The 23,580-nt window shown below is 40.1% G+C and overlaps 1 protein-coding gene across 7 annotated transcripts in view; it reads right to left on the reverse strand.

Annotated features, from left to right (window-relative positions):
* Positions 1–16,706: 16,706 nt before the first annotated feature.
* Positions 16,707–23,580, reverse strand: part of LOC137283347 (protein pangolin, isoforms A/H/I/S-like) — a 65,314-nt gene continuing 58,440 nt past the window's right edge. For 5 of the 7 annotated variants that reach the window (XM_067814802.1, XM_067814804.1, XM_067814805.1 and 2 more), the window contains one exon: positions 16,707–22,298. The gene's annotated coding sequence lies outside the window, so the exon portion shown is untranslated. The remainder of the gene's footprint in view (positions 22,299–23,580) is intronic. The other 2 variants (XM_067814806.1, XM_067814803.1) reach the window with 2 other exon arrangements.

A 23,580-nucleotide genomic window follows, 5' to 3' on the forward strand; every position in this document is an offset into this window, starting at 1 on the left:
CTCTTCAAAAAAAAAATTAAATAAAATGAAATTCAAAAATGTGTGTTGCACCTTGTTTCTGGAATGTTTTAGAAGATCATGCTTGACCAAACGCAACCAAAAATGATTTTGTACGGTTTCATCAATCAGGATTGCCTTGATGTGTGTGGGTGATGCAGCACGAATATCAGTAAAGCATGTGACTATAAATGACCCAAATGAATCTCACAATTTCATCCACGATCTTTGCAAGTACTGTACACGAAAATGGGACATCTCAACACTGTCGATCGAAATCAGGCAATTGGACGATTACAAGCTGGCGAATCTAAGAGTGAGGTGGCAAGGATCTTCAGCGTTTATCCCAGCACAATAAGTCTATTGTGGGATCAAGTTCGTCAAACAAATTCGACAAAAGGCCGTCCAAGATCAGGAAGACCTAAAGTCTCCACACGTGCCCAAGATCGGTACATCCGGGTAACCCACCTACGTGACCACCATCGTACCGCCCGGGACACAGCACAAGAACAGTTTGGAGCTTTATTTTGACATGAAAAATATTTTTCGATCCGAAGTGAGGAGAGTCCATTGCCAACCATTGCTCGCTTCGCTCGCATATAAGTAGACTTGTCATATTCTCTATGCTGCGCTACAGTTTGCCTATGCGCTAATCTACACGTCCTTGAATAACACCACATTTTCATTCATATTTGGGTTTTGCTTTTCTTTCTTTTTTCTTTTTATTTTTGTGTATATTCATAGGAGCAATATATATTTCTTTAATTATGCTGTAAAGAAACAATCCCTATTCATACGGAATAAAACGGGTCTCTTACTGTCGTTTTGGAGGTCAAAACAGCTTTACGAGTAAACGCATTAACCACGGGGCTACACAATTAATCCTTGACGTGTCTTAATTTGCTGTTCAAGCATTTTTGTTACATTCAACCACTTGAGCTCTTAGTTTCAGTCGATTTATGGAACGCTTTTTCAAGATAAAATGTTTCATCTTCTCTATCCGTCAACTATGACAAATATCTAAATTGGTTTGTTTCTGGCATGCATCAGTTACATTTCACGATTAATTGAACCGACTCCGCAGATAGCATGTTTTTGACATGACTTCGTAAGTCAAAGCTCCAGTGTATGCAATGTACTTTTATGCCGCGATACTCCAGCCTTGAGGGTCATTAGTATGAACACGTACCCTCATCCTCATCTTGCCTCAGTTGAATAATGACTCGCTGTTCGGTACTTGGGTCCAACAAACAGGAGTAGCCTCGTGGTTAAAGCGTGCGCTCGTCACAAGGAAGAGCCGGGTTCGATTCTCCACAGAGGTACAATGTGCGTAGCCCATTCCTAGTGTCCTCTGTCGTGATACTGTTGTAGTATTGCTGAAATATTGCTGAAAGATACGTAACACTAGTCTCGCTCACTAGTAACTTTTAATGGGCATTGGTACACATGTATATGGAGTTGCCTTCCTTTGCACATCCTTATGGTCTGAGATTCGACTCTATGATTTCATGGATGGTCAGCTGTAACTGCCGTCCTCAACATTTAACAGACCCGTCGTAATAGAACAGAAATACCGTTCAAAGCGGCGTTAAACTCAACGCACACACTCCCTCGTAATGAATATTAATGGGTGAGTGAGTTTAGTTTTACGCCGCACTCAGCAGTATTCCAGCTTTATTGCGGCGGTCTGTAAATAATTGAGTCTGGACTAGACAATCTAGCGATCTGCCCAATTGGGAACCAATGACATGTGACAATCAAGTCAGCGAGGCTGACCACCCGATCCTGTTACCCGCATCTTATGACAAGCATAGTCGCCTTGTATGGCACGTGTGGGTTGCTGAAGGCCTATTCTACCCCGGGACATTCACGGGTCTACTGAATATTAAAGAATAAGTTCTTTATAACGCATTTTGAATGATATTCCCAATATCTCACGGAGACTCATCTTAAATGTGGAGTCTGACCTTCATCACTTGAAACCTAGGGCTTTGGTGCTGACAAACCCAGACACATAACCGGGATTCGAACCCATGACTCTAGATTTGTGTTGTGTCTAAGGGTCACCACTATTAAACGACTGTCCCTAGATTTGTTGGGTGTTTGTTGTTTGAAGTCGCAGTCAGTAATGTTCCATATGCATGGCGACTGTAAGTAATCAAGTCGAGACCAGACAGTCTAGTGATCAACAGCATGAGCATCAATCTACGCATTTGGGACACAATAACATATGTCAACCTAGTCACCGAACCTGACCACTCGACCTCGTTAGTCTCCTTTTACGACAAGAATAGGTTGCTGAAGACCAACTCTAACCCGGGTCTCCTAGAAAAAAAACGACAGCCCTTTGTAAATATTAGTAAATATACATTTCTCACGAGTTCAGTGGGGTATGACGCACAAAGCTATATTTCATGTTCTTATTTTGTCTTTATTAAACTATTTGTCTTAGCACAACAAAAGCAGCTGAAAAAATTTCATGAGCTGTATTACATGAAAATGAGACCATTATAACTCTTTGGCGCCGGTTTGATGACTTCTGTCAGAGAAGTCATATCATTGCTTTTGAACTTTTCAACTGTTTAGACTATCAGTACGTCGTTGGTGTAATTCATTATGTAAGATCTGACCATGCACTGATTGATGCATAAAACACGCATACATTACATCAAATCAATAATGTTGTTGTTGCCTTTCAAGTCAGCCTTACATCTCTTTGCTGAAGTAAGATGAAATGAGTTTGGTATTTACAGAACATTTCGCCTGAACATCGACCTCGTTGGCAGTCTGGTTTGAAAAGCAAAACACTTATGATATTCGCCCTTATAATTTCTGGATTATAATCACTTACATAGCATTACATGATTAATGGGTATCGTTAGAATATATAAATATCATCAAAATATGCGAACAGGGTATATAATGTTGCAGAAGGATCAGGGAAAAGCTTTCTGATCATTTAGCTTGGCTGGTTAACTGTCGCCGCAATATTCATAATGGTGGTGGTTTCCAGTCTAAGTAAACTTAGCCTCAGTACTTTTCGTAGACTAGCAGCTAGTCTCTGAAATGAACATATTTTAATGAAAAAACGTTCATAGTGAAAAAAATAATATAATGAAATGGAGCCCTGAGACTTTCTTCATTTTCAGAAGCTAAGGAAATCTAGACTTACCACATTTTCTAGACTTGCGTGGGCTTTCTTGGAGATATATACTTCAGGGTCTGTACGACAGACAGATACTTTTCGTTACACTCCACCACTGAGTCTAACAAAACCTTACGGGAGGTCGCGCCAGGTAACCTTTGAGATTGACCAATCAGAACACAGCTTACCAAATCTCGAAAATGGACATTCGCACATACCTTCTGAACTTTTTATCTCGAAAAGGTTCATACGCGAACGATTCCGAATGATATTTAGCTTACGCTTGCCTCCAGGTGATGCACACGGCTTACGTACAACCATGACAACGGTGAGAAAACAGTCGCTGAAAATGGTGTTTTTGGCAATATTCAACGATGTCATCTTGCGGAAATTTTAGCTAATGGTAACCATGTCAACAGAAACGCCAAAAATATATAATGCAGGTCAAATAATTGTGTCACTCTTGTTTGTGAAGTGATCTGTGTCAATGACCTGAATATTTTGAAAGTACCTCCGATCCCAAAAGAGTAGCTGTTGTCTGATTGGTTAAATCTATTTAACCGTCTCGCGTTTGATTGGATGGTCATTGGTCGCTCAAAGGTTACCTGACGCGACCTTCCACTAGGTTTTGTTAGACTCAGTGGTGGAGTGTAACGAAATACACTGAGACTAACTTTACTTAGACTGTGGTGGTTTCTAAACAATCGAATCTGGACCAGGGAATCCAGTGACCAACCTTGTTTCACATAAGAGGCGATTAACGGGATCGTGTGGTCAGGCTCGCTGACCTGGCTGACATGTCATCGTATCCCAGTTCCGTAGATCGATGTTTATACACTTGATCACTGGATTGTCTGGTCCATACCCGAATATTTACAGACTCCCGCCATGTAGCCTGAATATTGTTGAGTGCGGTGTTTAACAACAAACTCAAGAAAACGATTTCACATGATTATGTCTCAGTCAAATGGTTGTCGTGGAATAAAATAACACTAATTTGATTTATATTTGCATTTTCCATAGTACTGTATTTTCTGATGCCACATGTCATGTTAAATGTATGCCCCATGGTATGAGCATTCTCTCCTTGCACTGGATACGGGTTCGTTTCTCTACCTGGTTAGAAAGCTCACTTCTTTTTCCATCGTAGTGATGTTGCTGCAAAATACCTAAAGGCGACATAAATGTATATTCACCCCTGCCAATATTGGAGTAGTCCGCATTTCATTTCAGTGTGCTCCTATTATGCAGACAGGCAGTTCGTAGACGCCTTAAAAGCACATTTAAGGTTCAGTGACCAGATTAGCTCCTACCTGTACCTACACATCATAATGAAATAGCCAAATAAAAACACAAGAACAAATGGAGCTATAATATTTACTTTGAATGGCCGAAAAGACATTAATTAACGGGACTTAGCCGAATCGTACTGAAAACAGTGTAAAAAAATATATCTAAAAATGATTGGAACATTTCAGAAATTAAAGTTCCTACTAAATCGAACAAAGACCAGTTCTTCAAGAATTACTCCCACCTGTCGTAGGCAACAGGACAAACTATGAGTTGACCAGTCTCCAATAATGTTAGCCAACCATGTTCAAGACAGAGGTTTTCAACCTCATCTTTTATTCCATCAGCTTTTACAATATGAAATAACAATTATTCAGTGCGGGTTCGAATCCCGGATGGGACTCAACCGAAAAAAGTACTAGAATTTGTACTTTGCTAAGAAAGTGAAATCCCAAATATGACATATGTTGCAACAGTTATTCACTTAACTGGAAATTGCGACTCTGTTGCATCATTTAAATTTCATATCTCAGTGACAGAAAAATGAGCACCTAAATATTATTTATATGGAATAGGAAAGTTAAATGTTTTGCACACAATACTGAGATATATGTTGAGCATACTTTATTTATTATTATTTATTTTGACTATATGTAAATAAATGACGCATCATGTCAATATGGCCATGCATATGCATGTGAGAATGTTTTCATTACCTCCATGAATGTCTGTTGTATACCATTCAACGACATAAACTGTTACACTCAGAAAGTATTGCTAAAATTAGGCCACTGATTGGTAAAAATCACATCTTACATGGCAATGCAGGTCTCCCTATCACTGAAAATCGGAATGTTTTCATTTAATCACAAGAAAATCCTGTTTACACACAATCAAACTTCTCAGTAACGAATCTGTATCAGGCTCATCCTACCCTACTCAGACAGTGGACTGTTCCATTTTACGTGTAAGTATTACCCTAATTCTTCTTCTAGTTCAGTGTCTGTCTACTAGCTCTCTGTCAAATGGGTGCCTGTCATTTGGGAGATAACCTTCATTTCACTCCCAAATTGCATACCCATGGTGTTTCTATTACATCGTATCTGGTACATTTTCAAAATATACTACCCAGCAAGAGACTCACTATATGTTATGTACATATATACTGGGCAAAAATAGTTAGGGATATTTGTAAATTTTGAAATTATGAACAATGACGTATTTATTCCTTGACATAATGATGAAATGTCAGTCATAAGAATACCAATATCCCTAACTTATTTTGTCCAGTATATATGGTTACGCTGAAGCTAAATATCTCAAATGACTTGGGGGAACCAACTGCAAACTTAATGAAGATGAACTGCGCAAGGATCATACATCAAAGTGGTGAAAAACATGTGCAAATATGCATGTGAACCGCGGCGTTTTGGTGTAAAGTTTTGTTAAGAATTCGCCAATTTTCAATGTTTCAGCATTTATTGAACTCATGACAATAGCTTTTGAACGTAACCAATTTGTTTTACAATACACAAGTTCATGTTTAGTAAAATCTAATTTAACTGGCAGAAGTAAGTGGCTACATTTACACTTGTGAGTCCAAATTTTTAATAGGTAATATACAATAAAGTAAACATGCTGTGTTTTTACTTATACATAGCTGCCGTTTCTCTTATATTGTATCGACTAGTAACTCAGGTAAGTGGGAAATAAGTTTAAATCAATACACTTCACCTTTTTATGTTCATCATCTCTTTGTGGGTTTGCATTTTTTCGCTTTATGAAATATGCATATCGATAATGCTCAAGGTACTGTGCAGACTTTTAGCTTTTTTTATTCAAGCATGATAAAAAGTGATAGGAACTGTTAGAACAACATGTGGTTTATCGACAGTTTGCAGTGAGGGTTCTATGCGACACATATGACCTTTTGTCAGATCCTATATACGTTTTAATTATTTATTGAACGGATCTAATTGAATCATGAGCAGTGAGTGTTATGTGCACCTGTAACCTAGGGTTCTAGTCATATGTGAAGGTCACGTGATTAGCATGACGATGATGGTGGTGATGATATTTGTGATGATGACGTGATGGTGGTGGTTGTGATAATAATGATGATGACGATGATGATGATGATGATGAAGAAGGAGAAGAAGATGGTGAAGATTATTATGCTGTTGTGGCGATGACGATGGTGAAGATGAAAGTGGTGCTGGTGATGATGATGATGATGATGATGTAGTGACGATGACGACGACGACGGTGATGATGATGATGATGATGATGTAATGACGATGACGACGACGACGGTGATGATGATGCTGATGATGATGATGATGATGATGATGATGAAGCAGAAGGAGAGGAAAATGGTGAAGATTATTATGCTGTTGTGGCGATGACGATGGTGAAGATGAAAGTGGTGCTGGTGATGATGATGATGATGATGATGATGATGATGTAGTGACGATGACGACGACGACGGTGATGATGATGATGATGATGATGATGATGACGATGATGATGATGAAGCAGAAGGAGAGGAAAATGGTGAAGATTATTATGCTGTTGTGGCGATGACGATGGTGAAGATGAAAGTGGTGCTGGTGATGATGATGATGATGATGATGTAGTGACGATGACGACGACGACGGTGATGATGATGCTGATGATGATGATGATGATGATGATGAAGCAGAAGGAGAGGAAAATGGTGAAGATTATTATGCTGTTGTGGCGATGACGATGGTGAAGATGAAAGTGGTGCTGGTGATGATGATGATGATGATGATGATGATGTAGTGACGATGACGACGACGACGGTGATGATGATGATGATGATGATGATGATGATGATGATGATGATGATGATGATGATGAAGCAGAAGGAGAGGAAAATGGTGAAGATTATTATGTTGTTGTGGCGATGACGATGGTGAAGATGAAAGTGGTGCTGGTGATGATGATGATGATGATGATGATGTAGTGACGATGACGACGACGACGGTGATGATGATGATGATGATGATGATGATGAAGCAGAAGGAGAGGAAAATGGTGAAGATTATTATGCTGTTGTGGCGATGACGATGGTGAAGATGAAAGTGGTGCTGGTGATGATGATGATGATGATGATGATGATGATGATGTAGTGACGATGACGACGACGACGGTGATGATGATGATGATGATGATGATGATGATGATGATGATGATGATGATGATGATGATGAAGAAGCAGAAGGAGAGGAAAATGGTGAAGATTATTATGCTGTTGTGGCGATGACGATGGTGACGATGAAGATGGTGCTGGTGATGATGATGATGATGTAGTGACGACTACGACGACGACGACGATGATGATGATGATGATGACATTACAGATGAAACTAATGGCCAAATATAATATATATTGGTGTGTTAGTGTTGGTTGTGATGATAATAATTATAATGATGACGGTGATGACAAGGTTGATAACAGTGGTGTGGGCGATAATGATAACTGAAACAATGTGAATGATTGTTGAATGAATGTTGGTCATATAAAGGCCAAATACACACATGAAAACGAATAAGCGAACACATGAAAGTACGAGTGTTCCTCTATTTTTTGCAGAATTTCACTCATAGAGCAATACATACCTTATCACAGAACAAAGAAACACTTACAGTCTGTACTTTCATGAGTTCCCTTTTTCGTCTCAATGAGTATATACAGGCGCGTAGCTACCATTATAAAAAAATATAGAAAAAAAAAACAAAGAAAAAAAAACAGCCCTGGCTTTCACATGGTTGTTGCTGAAACGATTACGCAAGTCCTCAATACTACATATAAAGTTTCGCAATCTATCGGCTTAAACGAAACAATCGGATTACTAAGCTCTTGATATATTATCATATACTATAGTTAAATAGACCACTGCATAAACATGGTCAACCTTTTCTGTTTTAGGATGACGTATAAATCTGTTTATGCATGTTGTTAACGTCTGAATAAGGGGTGTCCGAATTAAATCTCGGAAATATTGGACACACATGCTAAACCCTTGTCACATTTACGGGACCAGTATATCACAAAACAGTGTCCTTATTGTTCAGATGCGTCAGTCATATTATATAAACAAGTACATGACAGATAGGGGCGAACAGGTAAAATGTCAGAATAGTTTATACTCTTAAAAAAGTAGGGGAACCTGAACTTTCAATTTGGATTGAAGTATAAGCGTTGGCAAACGCTTAGAAAGATATCTTACGAACGCACCAAAATTTCTCTTAATCACCAACCCTAAACACAAAACATTCTTGATTTTGGGCTGTTATTCTTGATTTTGACTGTTTTCAAGAATATCGATGAAAGAGTGCAGATCATTAATTTCGACATCTGTGATTGTTTGTTGCTTGCCGTGTTCCTTTATTGTTGTTTATTTTTTAAATGAAAATAGTACGCATATTTCACGGCATACACGAGTCATCTTTCAATGTCGTTTACCGTACAAACAGCCATAAAGAAGCGGAAGTGGTGATGCACTTTCAAAACATTCAGTATCATCATATCAACATTGATTGACTCCGATTTATTTGTCAAATATTTCTGTCGTAAATTCAAAATGAAGTTCCCGTACTTTTTAAGACCATATAAAGAAATATTTCGAATAGGGAAGAAAGTGACGTACATGGACAACCCTTGACCTCTGATCCCGTTTATTCGGGCGCCACGCACAATGGGCAAGTAATGACGTCACTGTAACATGAACAAATGATTCATTAATCCGGATATTAAGCAATCCGGACACTGTGAAGTTCGGACAATATCAGAAGGCAACTCCCGTCCGGATTAACATCATTCCATTGCATGGGTGTCAAGGTTGTATTCAGTCGTTACTGACGGTAGAAATCTCCATTGTAAGTACTACAGCTATTGACCTGCAAGAAACAATTACACCGTTATATACCAAGTGTAATGGGATGAAAATGTCCTGTTCAGCTGACACGTTCTACGCGGCTAGTGTTTTAACTGACTATTGTGGATTCTTGTTTTTAAACTATCAATGATTTGCACACACCATTCAAATCAATCAGTTTCTCGTTTGCGTGCGATCCGGCTTATCTTCTATCTCTTTAAATTACAATAAAATGAAAAATATATCGAACCATCGGTAAAGGGGGCGTTTCATCAGTCTGGTGACCATCTTCCTTGCTCTGAATTTTTGTGGTTAACATCTGGTTGAAACCGTTTGAGGCAAACTAAATTTTATTGCGGAGGGGTAGTCTAATGGTTAAAGCGTTCAAACGTCACTTTGAAGAGTGAGTGCATTTAGTTTTACGCCGCTTTTAGCGATATTCTAGCAATATCACGGTGGGTGATACAAGAACTGGGCTTCACACATTGTACCATTATGGGGAATCGAACCAGGTCTTCAACGTGACGAGCGGACGCTTTAACCACTGGGCTACCCCCACCGCCCCTAAAGTGAGACATATGAAAGCGACGAAATGATTTCATTGTTGTTTACGACTATGCTGCATCAATAGTGACAACACCAGGTGTTGCAGGAAAGATGACCCTATCATCCAATCTCATACCTCACCGGTGACACGTCACAAACACCTGGAGAGGCAGGTCAAATGTCACCTGATCAAAAGAACACATGCTCTAAGTCAAAACAGGTAAATGTATCGGACATCATTTTTGTTAGAGAATCTAGATATTTTGAAATGTCGTATCCATACATCTTGTTTATAATTTTCCAAAGGCTTTGATTGGTATAACGCTGATCCATTTTAGTATGAATGAGTTACCGTTCTCCTTTTCATTTCAGAATAACAGTGCAAAAAATGGTGGATGAAGTTATAAACCTTACAAAAATGGACAATGGGACTAAATTATAAGCCAAAATACAAATTTGAGAGTGAATCAAGTGTTACGGCGCTTGTAGCAATATTTCAGCAATACCAAGGCGGAGAACACCAGAAATGGACTTCACACATTGTACCCATATGGGGAATCGAATCAGGGTCTTCGGCGTGACGAAGGAACCAGTAGGTACCCACCGGCCGTATAAAAATTGGAATATTTATGACACAGAACAAAGACTTTGTGCAGCATCCAGTTCAACTTCTCTAATTTGCAGACATTGATCACTTGGGATATATGCATCCGGGTTAGAATTGGTCTTCAACTCATGCTTGTCGAAAGATGCGAGTAACAGGATCGGTTGGTCAGGCTCGTTGAATTGGTTGTCACATGGCATAATGTCCCGATTGCGGAATCGATGCTCATGCTGTTGATCACTGGAATGTCTGGCCCAGACTCGGGTATTTACAGGACGAAGCAATCTAGCTGGAATATTGCTGAGTACGGCGTAAAATTAAACTAAACTCACTCACCTATACACCAAAGAACGGTATATCTGTTTATTAAGTCAATCTGCCGTTTGTCCTAGCACGACATAACTGCACAACCTTTACAGCAACACGAGCTGACGCTTTTAAAAACAGTTCATCAAGAGCAGTCGTGTCTTTGAAGTATCTATGAATGTCTCTTTCCACCCTTTGAAACCACCTGACACCTGACATTTGAAAAAAACAACACTGAGCGAACTTGGAAGCGGAAATGACCGTCACGTGTTTACGGTGCCATTACGACGATTGATTGTTTGGGGGTCTTTGTTTACCCAGCGATAATCAGTGTAACGACTTGCCGAATAGTGGTGACACAATCACACTGACAATTTTTAATCGATTATATCATTTCATACCCCCGGCAGAATATTCTCGTATCCTCGATAGATGATATCCAGGTTAGACGTCAGCATTGTCGCGGTAGCTGGGGTCGACTACATGGCAACAGCGTAAATGATGGTGACGACGACGACGATAATGGCGAAATGATGATGATGATGATGATGATGATGATGAATGTGATGGTGACGGTGATATTAATGATAATAATATTGATCATATTACTGAAGGTGATTGTAACTTTCATGAAAATGTTGCAGATAATTGTGAATATAGTCGTGGTGATCGTGGTGATTATACTGGTTCTGTCAAACAAGGATAAGCTGAGCACCGAGCGGACAATATACCCATATTAGCATGTATGAAAGCCGTCCACTGGCGCTTGCCATTGTGAGTGAAGGGCCCCCAGGTTGTCCGCGGCCACATGAGCAAGGCGAGTGAAACTACGCGCGGAATCATTTTATCGTCATGTACTGCACGTGCAATAGCCTCTATCGCGTCGGTAGGCGATGATGATGTGAAGTATGATGACCTCCACCACCACAATCATCAGCAGCAACATCGTCGTCACCATCGCAATCACCATCATGGTGATTTTACAGTGAAAGGAAACCCCCGACTCAAAACCGTAATAAAACCATCTAGAACCAAATCCCAGCCCGACTAAGTTATCTACCTTGATGAAAAACAAATAGTCTATCCGCTGACCGCGTTGTTTTTAAATCATTAACTTCGTAATTAATTTTATCTTGTGAAAAAAATCTAATTTCTCGGAGAGAGAAGAATCAATTACAAGCTCTGTAAAGAATTCTTTCCCTTGTGAAATATTGAGAAACATACGGCGCATTTCAGTCGTGAGTATACGATCGCCTGTTAACAGGATATATTTTTGTCACTGCTTTAAGCCATTTCATACTTTTCACATCAAACATATCCCCTGACAATTTTGTAATAAACCATGAGGCATAATTATCTCACAAAATATCCGAGGCTCTTCTCGCCATAGTGTGAAATGATCAGCAACCAAAGATTGTTTGGCGGTGCGGTAGTCGAGTAGTTGAAGTTTTCATTAGTCACTGGCTGGAGCCTGTAAACCAATTCATGGCTCTGGTTTATACTGGGACATTGGGTAGCACAATGAGGAAGACTGAAACATTGCTAAAAAGGCGTAAAACTAAACTCACTATAGGTCATGCTACATTAAATCGGTTGCCTTCAGTGCATACAGAATCATCTGACAGCTATGATTGGTGGATTTTGTACAAAATTTTTGTGTGTGAGTTCTAACTGTACAGCATCCAGCAATTGAAAGTGAAATAACGTTTCAATATATAGTGCTGGCATTTTCAAGACATTGACGTATGCTAAATGTGACCAGAAATACATGTACATGGCACTCGGTATTGGGGAAGGAAGGTTGGAGGTGGGCTTATGTTTTTACAAATTTAGAGATCATGTTTAAATTGTACATGCTTCTCCGTAAAAGTCCCGATGGCGACTTCTGTAGGAAATTGGAATGCCCTGTAGAAAGGTTTGTTCACAAACATGTCGTGTGAGCATGATTCGGAAATTGACAATGGTGTAACCCTTTCATCACCTAAACGCCAACCCTAACCTTTGCCTGATCTGACACGAAAGTAAAAGTAGCTTAATGACAATAGTTTTTTGGGTTTTTTTATCTGACCTTGACCTTTGACACTTTCCATACCATAACCTTGACCTTTGACCTTAACATGATATACGCCAAATACATGACGTCTGAATTGGCTGTGTAGTAGACATTAGGAAAAAATAACGCTGGCTGTCAAATTGCAACAAAAGTCCTAAATTCCCTCCGGATGTGAATCTCAGTTCATGATTGTAGCTTTAACCAAACTGGAAACCGTTCAGTATCTACTTTCCGTTGATAGCTGAATGAGCCGGAAGATGGAGCGAATTTGACCTCTGGTCACCTGACATGCACTACATGTGTTTTTTATTCCGATATTTTTAAAAAAAGGAACCCAATACCACTGCCAGCGCATCATGAAAATACATTACATTCAATCATGTATCAATCAAATGTTAAATCAAGTTTGAGAATATCACCACATAAGAAGGTGTTCTGAAATTCTTCTATCCGAGATGAAACTCGGTCATCGGAATGATTACAAGTGCCGTGTATAAATATCGTCACCTTAAGCCTGTACAAATCCTTCCCAGAAAACCCCATTATAAAAGGGCCCCAGATCATGCCATCAGCTTTCCATGGCTTGCGTTTCGCTATCGAACCTAACCCCAGTCACATAAGTCTACAAGTGAAGACTCCAATTTCAAACCTGGTTTAACAAGATAAAAAATTCAACTGTTTATTTACCATTATTGACGGTGAAAATTAAACGATAAAACTAGAAGCCGTTGCCACGTCTTAAACTAGTCCTCGTCGTCTACAAGTACGGCATCAATCTCAGTAACTGCCACACCGTTGAAGCCGGGTCGCGTACGTTATTGCAGCTCAATGGCAAACCTCATTAGGCTTTTATGCCTACATAAAAGTGTCAGAGGCATATGCGCTATATCTGTTGGCTGCTGTCGGCGGTTTACAACGCCTTGTAACCTTCAATGGCCGGACTAACAATAGCGTAACTGACATTCATGGCTGCGATGTCAGTACAAATTTATCATCCATATGAAGAAAGTGTATTCTTTTGAGATAAAAATTATATCGTTGAGTTTTATTTGTATTTCATCAACTTGCTACAGACAGTCAATATTACTAGTCTTATACTAGTTTCTGTCAAGGGACGCATCCCTTATTGCGAATTCTGGCACCTGAGGTGCCTGGACGCCAACGAGTCGTTCAAAGACACCGGTGAACACAAAGTATTTGTCAACATTTAGAAAAATAGAACTCACAGAAAGTCCTTGATTTCCGATTGAGAAATAAGGATCGGCGGGCGCCCGAACAGTTGTCATAATGCTCATAAAAATACACAAAGGAACGTGTTTTGGAGAAAATACGACATGATATATTTTAAACTTAGAAAAAACCAATGGAATTGTAACTTGACTGACTCCCCTATGAACCTACGAAAACTTGAACTTCCTCCTTGTAACGAAAGAGCACAGCACCAAGACTACCTTACATCTATGTGAAGATTTGGGAGTTACGGTCATCTTAGCGCAAGGATCGGTTTGTACAACGGCATCCCGGTCTGAGTGATTTCATTAAATACCGCGACGCGAGCATTAATTCATTTTACAACGAAACGTGCATCCATATAGAAACGTTTCGTGGAAGAAAAAATACTAAACAATATTCATACGACATGATTGATTGTTTGGATTCATATAGATTCATATAGACACTGGGTATGTTTCTTAAGCTTCTGTTATACCGTCGCTTGGGGACCTGTAAACATATGAAACTCTGAGAGTTGTCAGTAAAAAACAACAACAAACAAAAAAACAACAAACAAACAAAAAAAACAAAAAAATAAACAAAAACCCAACAGATTTTTGTTCACTGTTTCAAGACAAGCACTTTTTTAGAGCCGATCCATGTAGTATCATATATTGGCAAATATTATCGATCCAGTAAACTTTGTTTGGTTTCACGGTCAGATAAATATGTAAATCAGATCTTTAGGCAGGAACTACCTTCGAGCACCATCACCGCAATGTCTCCTTTCTCATGAAATGACTGACTAACGGTATCATCTTGCATAGAGAAGAGCATCCCACGTGTTGCTGAAACATGGCGACAAACGTGGTTACCGGTAATTCTGCACTACAAACGCAGTTCGCAGATCGCTTTACTTGTATTCATAAAGGTTTGTTAAGCTTCTTCACTGAGTGAAATTACATCTCCCATATCCTTTACTATAAAACAAACATTGTATAAGATAGTATAACCCCCGAGTGCGTCCCTATTGAAAATATATATTCGGAATAGAAACTGATATGTTTTTGCATGCCTTTTATATGATATTAACGATACTCAAAGACACTGAGAAAATATTTAATATTTATCGTCCAAATTATTCCTGGACATTTAACGTTTCACAGAGAAACATTATTCTTGAAGAGAAATCTGAGGCAAATATACATTCTTAAAAAAAGTTTCAAAACTTTTCCATAAAGTCTCAATGTCTGTTCTTTAATACCACACGATCCAGTATTTTAGCTACACGACGGTGACTTGAACTTAATCCAGTCTCGGCCAGGCATTCCAGTGATTAATATCAAGAACAACGCCCCGTGTTGTCAGAGTAAGAAAACACGCTACCGGCCAAATCACCACCTCAGAGGATCAAATTAATTTAGTCGCCTCCTCATCTTGTACTGCCAACCGGGCTAGTAGGGTGTTGGGAAAATGGTCGCCTAATTGTTTATGTTGGCCTTAAAGTCTTGTTTTCCTTTATCTTAGTAAATTCAGTAGGTGCTAGGATCGACCCAGGATACGTCATAATACCAGTAAATATCCGGGTGTTTGTTGAAAACCGAGACCAACCTCACTAAACTGACAGATGCAAATCATCGTATCCCTGGTAATGTCACTGGATTGTCTGGTCCAGACTCACATCCAGTTCATATTTACAGACCGCCGTCATATAGCTGGATCATTGCATAGTGTGGAATAAAATTAATATGAATAAAACATAAATAAATAAAAATACATCCCAAATAACAGCAAAAGAATAATCGGCCATAATGATGATAATAAATCATAAACACAGGCATGCGTGTCTAAGCACAGAAATAATAAGATACGTTAAACCATATTTCACTTCAATATCCCTAACCACGGACTACTTCAGTGTAAGGACGGTATGATTTGGGAACAATTTTGATTACCGATGCCTATGGAATCAGTAAGAGTCCCAACGAGTGAGTGGGTGGGTATAACTTCACGCCGCTTTCAACAATATTCGAGCAATATCCCAGCGATGGACACCAGAAATGGGTTCGACACATTGTACCCATGTGGGGAATCGAACCCAGGTTATAAGCGTAACGAAGCAACGCCTTCACCACATGATCACAACACGGCTCCTGAATACATCGATATGTCGAACACCTATAGTTACTACCAAACATAAGTTCACTGTATGTGGATTTCACAGCGAGTGAGAACAAGATCTCAGCTGCATGAAGGATTAGAAGCACCTCCAGTACAGGACGCTTTGATCAGGTTCCTCCTCTTCAAACGTCCACAAATGTACATTAATGACATAACCATAGTATCATTTTCTAACTTTCTTAATTCACAGATTTCTCCAGTTCATATCTATTTTAGGCGGTGTAAGATATCGTTAACACGCCGGAACGTTTTAACGAGGTATGAATATAACACTTTATCAATATATCCTATGGCGCATCTGTATTTTTTCCCGACACCACTGACTCTGAGACTCACACGCTGATCTCTATACTGTCTTCCCCTCTGGCAAACAATATTGTAATAACACAGCGAAGCTAAAACAGCACACACACTGTCACTGTCGCGTTACACAGCTGCGTCTTTGCATGGACAACAAAAGAAATGATGTTTCAACTGGATGTTTATTACAGAAATGACGTGATAACATATAAATACACGAATGGATAATAAAATGAGTGATGATTGTGAGATGAATACACCTGGAGCCAGTGTTTACAGTCACACACGAGAGTCAACAGTTAGGAGGAGGATGGTGATCTGCACCACCCCTGCAAGCATCATCAGAAACATCCATTCTGGGGGATAGAAGCAGTGCATCCTACAGCCAAGGTAGGGACTGCTGTGTGCATCTGAAGTTGGGACAAGCTATACTGGAAACCTCTGAGAACCTAAAACAAGGACATATTCTGATCAGACAGAACACTAGAACCTACAGCCCGATGCCAGTAACCTTCACCAGGAATCACCCAGACATAAAAGATGCTTCTGTAACAAGCTAGAACCTTCAGTACATGCTAGAACCTTGAGCAACAAAGCTAGAACCTTCAGTACATGCTAGAATGAGAGAACCTTCTGGAGCATGCTAGAACCTTCAATACATGCCTCAACTTTCAGGAACACACTAGAATTTTCTGGACTTGTTTGAACTTGCTGTAAACACACCATTCCTCAGACTGGGTCAGGTCATCCAGAACACTGATAACTGATCCTCATTGGACTTTATTATTCCACAGGATCTTAGCACTAACTGCAAATCAAGATATACTATATAGGTTCTGACTAGTATCTAGATTTTAAGACTTCTCCATACTGTACTACCATTGGTGGAGGACTGGTAAATTCAAAACATGGAATCTTGAAGCAGGGGCAGACCTGTTGCCAATTCCTAGGAATGTGCCATTAAAACCTTGAAATCCCTAATTACAGTCCTGTACTTACTTCGGTAACATAATCAATGGCTATAAAACAAAGGACGACTGCCTTCTAAATGATTTCCTAATTTCATATGTGTACAATGGAGCATCATTCATGCAGACAGACTTATAACATATTTGCTGTGATGAAATAACATGCCAATACCAAAAACAAACATGTTTACACAATGTTCTTTGAAATTAGTTAGGACAAGTCAGTTATATCTGTAAGTTTTCAGTAACACTGTGCTCCAACGCAGAAGAAACACAGACCCAGGTTTTCACTATCAACACTGATCAGAATTTCAATATGCAATGATGCAGGAACTGCATTTGTGTCCATCATCTGAAGTTTGACCAAACAGCTGGTGAAGTGTGTCCAAAAGAAAGTAATCATTTCAGTATGTGGTATTACCAATATCAGCACATTAGTTGATTCCAGTTAAGTGTGGAGCCTCAGTTAGGCCATGGATGTCAAATAAAGTATGGCTTCTCAGAGGGGCAAACATGCGATTCCATTAAGGAAACGCAGAACACTGATGCCTTGAGACTCGAATCCAGTACAGTATGCTTGGAGTTAGATTCATTCAATGCAAAGAAAGTTTTGCAGGCTTTGAGGACAATAAGATTTGAGGGCAGACTATCAGGGTCTGGAGACTCCAGTATGGCAGACCATCTCAGTCATGACAAATCAGTAAAGTATGGCTGACTATTTGGGCGATGAGACACCAGTACAGTATGGCAGTGCATTTTGTTCATATGACTGGATTAACGCAATTACATTTACAAAGGGAAAATCGGGAACTTACAAAAGCATTTACACATCATTTTTTTTCATCTCTGCTACTAAACCAGTGCAGGTAACAAACATAATCTAACAAACAAAAGCATTTTTAAAGTACTTGTACTACTTTAAAACTACTGTTATTCAATCATGATTCGGAATAAAAGTCATAATAATCTCTTTTGGGATAAGAAAAAATGTTCATAATAACATCAGTCCATTACCACTTGGTGGCTAAATTGTGAATAAAATCTTTAGACAATAGTAAAAGGATCATGCCTTGTAAGCACAAAATAAGATGAACAATTTGTAAACTGTGGTCCATCAATGCTCATCGTAGACTTTAATCAACGGTGGCTGTCACTATTCAGCTCAGAGTAACAATCAGACAGCAGAATATAGTATAGTTCATACAACAGAAACATAAAACAGTTCACCAAGGACTAAAATACTTCATTGCTCATTCCCTGTGATTAGGCCTGAAGAGATGTCATTCACCTAGTTTAAATTACCTGATCATTTCATGTAAAGACAACAGATTACATCCAAATCAGGAACCTTTCCACCAAATGTAATTTGCAGTCTCCGAACACAATTGGATTCTTTCAAAAAATTTCAAAAGCACCTAAAACTTGAATAACAGGTTTGATCACAACACAATCGTTTTTGTAATACCACTCAGAATAAGGCACAGAAATATTCTAATATAGCACACAAATATGCCAATTGTTGCTAGAAAAAATAAAATGCTGTTATGATTCTACGCCATATATTTATATATTCACATTTTATAAGGGTCAACATTTTCGTAGGATACAGTGTTATTCTGCCTTCTGATGTGGTACAGTTCGCCTATCTTATCTCACTTTTAAACATTTGTTTAGTGTCAGCAGGGACAAATGAAATATCAAAATTATATTCTTATCAGGTCTGCAAGCATCATGGCACGTACAATTTACTGAAGACTGCAGAGGAGGACAAGTAGAGTGTACACTGCGACAACAGTAACAGCGGATGTTCCACCACACCGTCGCAATTCCTGCCACAAGACTGGCTTCAGGGACATGATAGTAATGGTAGAGACATTTTGGCCATTTCTACGTAAACCTTTGGCATTGTATTAAATCTACAAATCGGTAAAATCTAAAACAACCGACTAGGAACATTCTAAAATCATAACACAATTGGTCAAACGTTCAGAAAGTGAATAAAACTGATAGACAAGGAGACAAAAGTGACGAGATAGCTAGGTCTCTGGGAGTGTGCACGAGACCCTACCTGGTCTCATGAGGACAACAGATAGACACATGACTGCTGTAAACAATGGCTCACTCACTGTGACACAGGGTACTGGAATTACGCTCTTCCTGAAGAATGGGAAATGTTTGAATGTTGTGTATACATACATACACCTATGATACACATATATGGTATCTACAGTTGAACAGATCAACATTGTCAAAAACTGCAGGAGAAGAGATCCCTGGCGCTGTACATGCAAACTTCCCTCCCATCCGCCCTTTCTCCAGATACCGACCACACCCAAGGAGTGTGCTGGTCCATATCCATATCAAACAACCGTCTATGAGGTAACTGTAGACTAATGGTTTTCACATGTTTTGGAATTAATTCAAGTTAACTTTGTGACTCAAAATACAAAAATAAATACCTGCAGATTTGCAGATACTGCGGGCACACACTGCTGTGCATGATGTTGCTACACACTGCAACACTAACCAGAGAGACTTTTACACACACAGTCACACACGTCTGTGACAGCAAGGTCAGAAAACACAATTTCGATGACTGATTTTGTTACATACACTTTGAAATGACAACTTTTAGCATATTATGCAAATGTTATGCAAATCTAGACCAAGACAGTCCGTACACACTTGCTGGCAGAGACGACATCTGTATACACTAGATTGTGGATATGAAATCTGTATACACTGACTGGAAGATATGACAGCTGTGTACACGAGCTGGCAAATATGACAGCTGTATACGACAGCTGGTCGATACGACAGCTGTATACACAAGCTGGCAGATATGAGAGCTGTATCCAACATGGCAGTGTGTCATTTCAAAGTTCAATTAGATTTTCTATGTACCAGCGTGCTACCCAAAAAAGGACAATCTTGTGACAAGATTACTATGCATAAGGCTGAGGTTGGCAGTTGCAGGCTAAGGTAAGGGTAAAATGACCACTTGTGGAGACCAGTGATGATGTGTTGTAGGAACACAAGTGGAGACTTGTGGTAGAGGTACCGACAGACTAAAGAATTATCAGGGGCTCATTGTAAAGGTTATTGGATACTTACGTTTTAACACTCGTGAGGACAAACAGAAGAGACTCATCATTGGGGTTCGTGAGGACAAGCAGAAGAGACTCATCATTGGGGTTCGTGAGAACAAGCAGAAGAGACTCATCATTGGGGTTCATGAGAACAAACAGAAGAGACTCATCATTGGGGTTCATGAGGACCAACAGAAGAGATTTATCATTGGGGGTCGTGAAGACAAACAGGAGAGACTCATCATTGGGGTTTGTGAGGACCTACAGAAGAGACTCATCATTGGGGTTTGTCAGGACCTACAGAAGAGACTCATCATTGGGGTTTGTGAGGACAAAGAGAAGAGATTTATCATTGGGGTTTGTGAGGACCAACAGAATGACATATCACTGGGATTTGTAAAGACCAACAGAAGAGACTCATCATAAGGTTTAGTGGGGACCAACAGAAAAGACTCATCTCAAAAGTTGGTGGGGACTGATGGAAGAAACTTGAACACTATTGGTCATATTGGGCAGCTTCTGGTCAGCAAGTGACCCTGCACCTTCAACCCCTGTACTACCTCCCCCGAGCCTCAGCACATGATAAACAAAGACCTACTCAGTGCGACGGCAGCGCATGCCCCTCCCCCCATGTGGTACAAATGGACACTTAGAGTGTACTTGAAATTACTACTAGTATTTGTCAATACCTAGAAACAGAGATCACATAGAACATACGAGATACACAAGTCTGGTCATACCAGTGGTGCTACCACCAATCTAGGTCCAGGCACATGGTGGCTGTCGCCTGCAGTTGGCCGCCCTGTCGGGGAGCCAGCGACACTCGCAGTGGTACACACGTATTATGTAGTAATGCTAAGATGGTGTGAGCCTCTTGCTGCAGTCTCTCAGCACACACAACTCTGGCACATACAGATCGAGTGTCAATCTCACTCTTCTTCGTTCACAATGACTTGATCGATACTCAGATGAAGATGTTTGTTCGGGATCAAGTCCTCGGTCAGTGCCAGTAATGTCACAATCTGGTCTCAGTGATATCCACGCTATACAAAAATAATCACTCTCCGAGCATCACAAGTAGCAGCTATGGTCTCTGCCGGACTCGGCCTGTACACAGCCAGTCTAAATAGCACGGTCACCCAATCAGGTGCAGACAGTCACACTTCAGGCAAAGAGTCAGTCAATCGGGTGCATTCTTGCAAGATCCACAAGCTCACGTAGACTGTATTATGCTACACACACCCAGCTGCTGCTGTTGCTGCTGCTGCTGCCCTGTTGTGGGAGCAAGGAAACACCTGTCCCCGTCTCCAGGTGGGCCCGCCTGTCCATCCCTCCGTCAGTCCAGGCGTCAGGATGTGGGCACAGAGGGTGGTGTCTGTGGGAGATCCATGCACAGCTTGGACTCAGCGTGAAAGCTAAGAGCTTTCTCCGCGTCATCCAAGTCCACATCCAGGGCATCACCACTACCTGGGCCAAAGGGTGAGGACAGGTGCTGAGAGTTATGGCACTTCTCCGAGGGTTTCAAATGAAAGCTGTCACTTTGAGGGCCTGGCAGTGGACTTTCCACGTTACAGTCACTGTCCACGCCAGATCTCCCCGACTCAGCATAACTGTCATTGCACAAGTCGTCATCCAATTCTTCATCCGAGGTTCCCCCGTCTTCCCCCTCCCCACGCAGGAAACGAACACATCTCTTCTTCCTCCTGAAATAAACACATCCCAGTTAAGTCACCAATGTCAACATCAAAATAGGAGAGTACATCCACTGACAGCACTTACGGAACCATTTCCAAAGAAATTAAATTACAGTTACAAATTGTCCACTTAAAGTTTGATGAAGATGGATACTGAAGCTGTTACAGCTCTACTGAGGTTATGGAAAGCAGTAACAAGAAGCAAAATGTGTGTTATAGTTACCACTGGAACACTAGTCAGCACACTAGATTACTTACTAGTACATTACAATAAAGAAGCTCTACAACCTCACACCAGGCAAACATCTATACCTCATAGACAAAAAAAAAAAAATTAAAATTTATATTGTGAGAATTCCAATATAATCTATTTGCGAATTACAATGTCAAAACGAGGAAACATTTGGAGTCCAGGCACAAGAGGCTTGGTACAGTGAAGCTAAAACAATGTTGCCACATGCTGACAAGAACCAAATAATCAACACGTGCCAAGATAGAGAAGGACAATGGTCTGAGTGAGTCCAAAAACCAAAGAAAATGCCAACCACAGAATGAATTAGATTGGTAATGGACTTCTGCAGCACATGCTCATGTTGAATGTCATCTCAATTCATGCTCCGCAACCCCATCCCCAAAAACACTTGGTACACAGACACAGATACATCTATATGATATAGAAATATATATTGTGATATGGGCAAGACAGCAAGCAATATATGTGGTTAATGGTTACTGTAAGCAAGCATATTGTCAGTCACGCCACAGGCCATTCATCCTGCAAGAGAAGAAATCTGATTGGTCAGGCAGATCAGCAGGTGGTCATGCAGGGGCACCATGCATTGGTTGGACTCTGGAGGTCAAGGCCACTACCCATAATACACTCTAACATGTTCAGGAACTTTTTTAAGCAGAACTAGCCATTTTTTCGGCTATTTTGTTAACATGATATACCTTATCATAAGTAACTGATAAGGTGCCAAGTTGGAAATTACATATGTAGAATTACCTGTGCAATAGAAGGGTAGCCTATGTTTTTCTACATTTTCTGTAACAAAGTGGGAGAGAGCTATGGTGCTCAGGACACACTTACATTAAGATTGTAAAGAACTGATCTGAAACTCTACGTGAAGGACTACACTGAAGAAAGGGACAAGAAAAGAAACAGCTGGAAGTGTTTGAAAGGGGGCATCAATGCCCCCGCTGACACAAACCTGGCACTGGGATTACATGAGTAGCACCAGCTAACAGGAGATGGTACAGAGGTGAGACAAGCTCAAGCAACAAAAGTGAG

Source organism: Haliotis asinina, chromosome 5, assembly GCF_037392515.1.
Source record: "Haliotis asinina isolate JCU_RB_2024 chromosome 5, JCU_Hal_asi_v2, whole genome shotgun sequence".
NCBI classification, from domain to species: Eukaryota; Metazoa; Mollusca; class Gastropoda; order Lepetellida; family Haliotidae; genus Haliotis; species Haliotis asinina.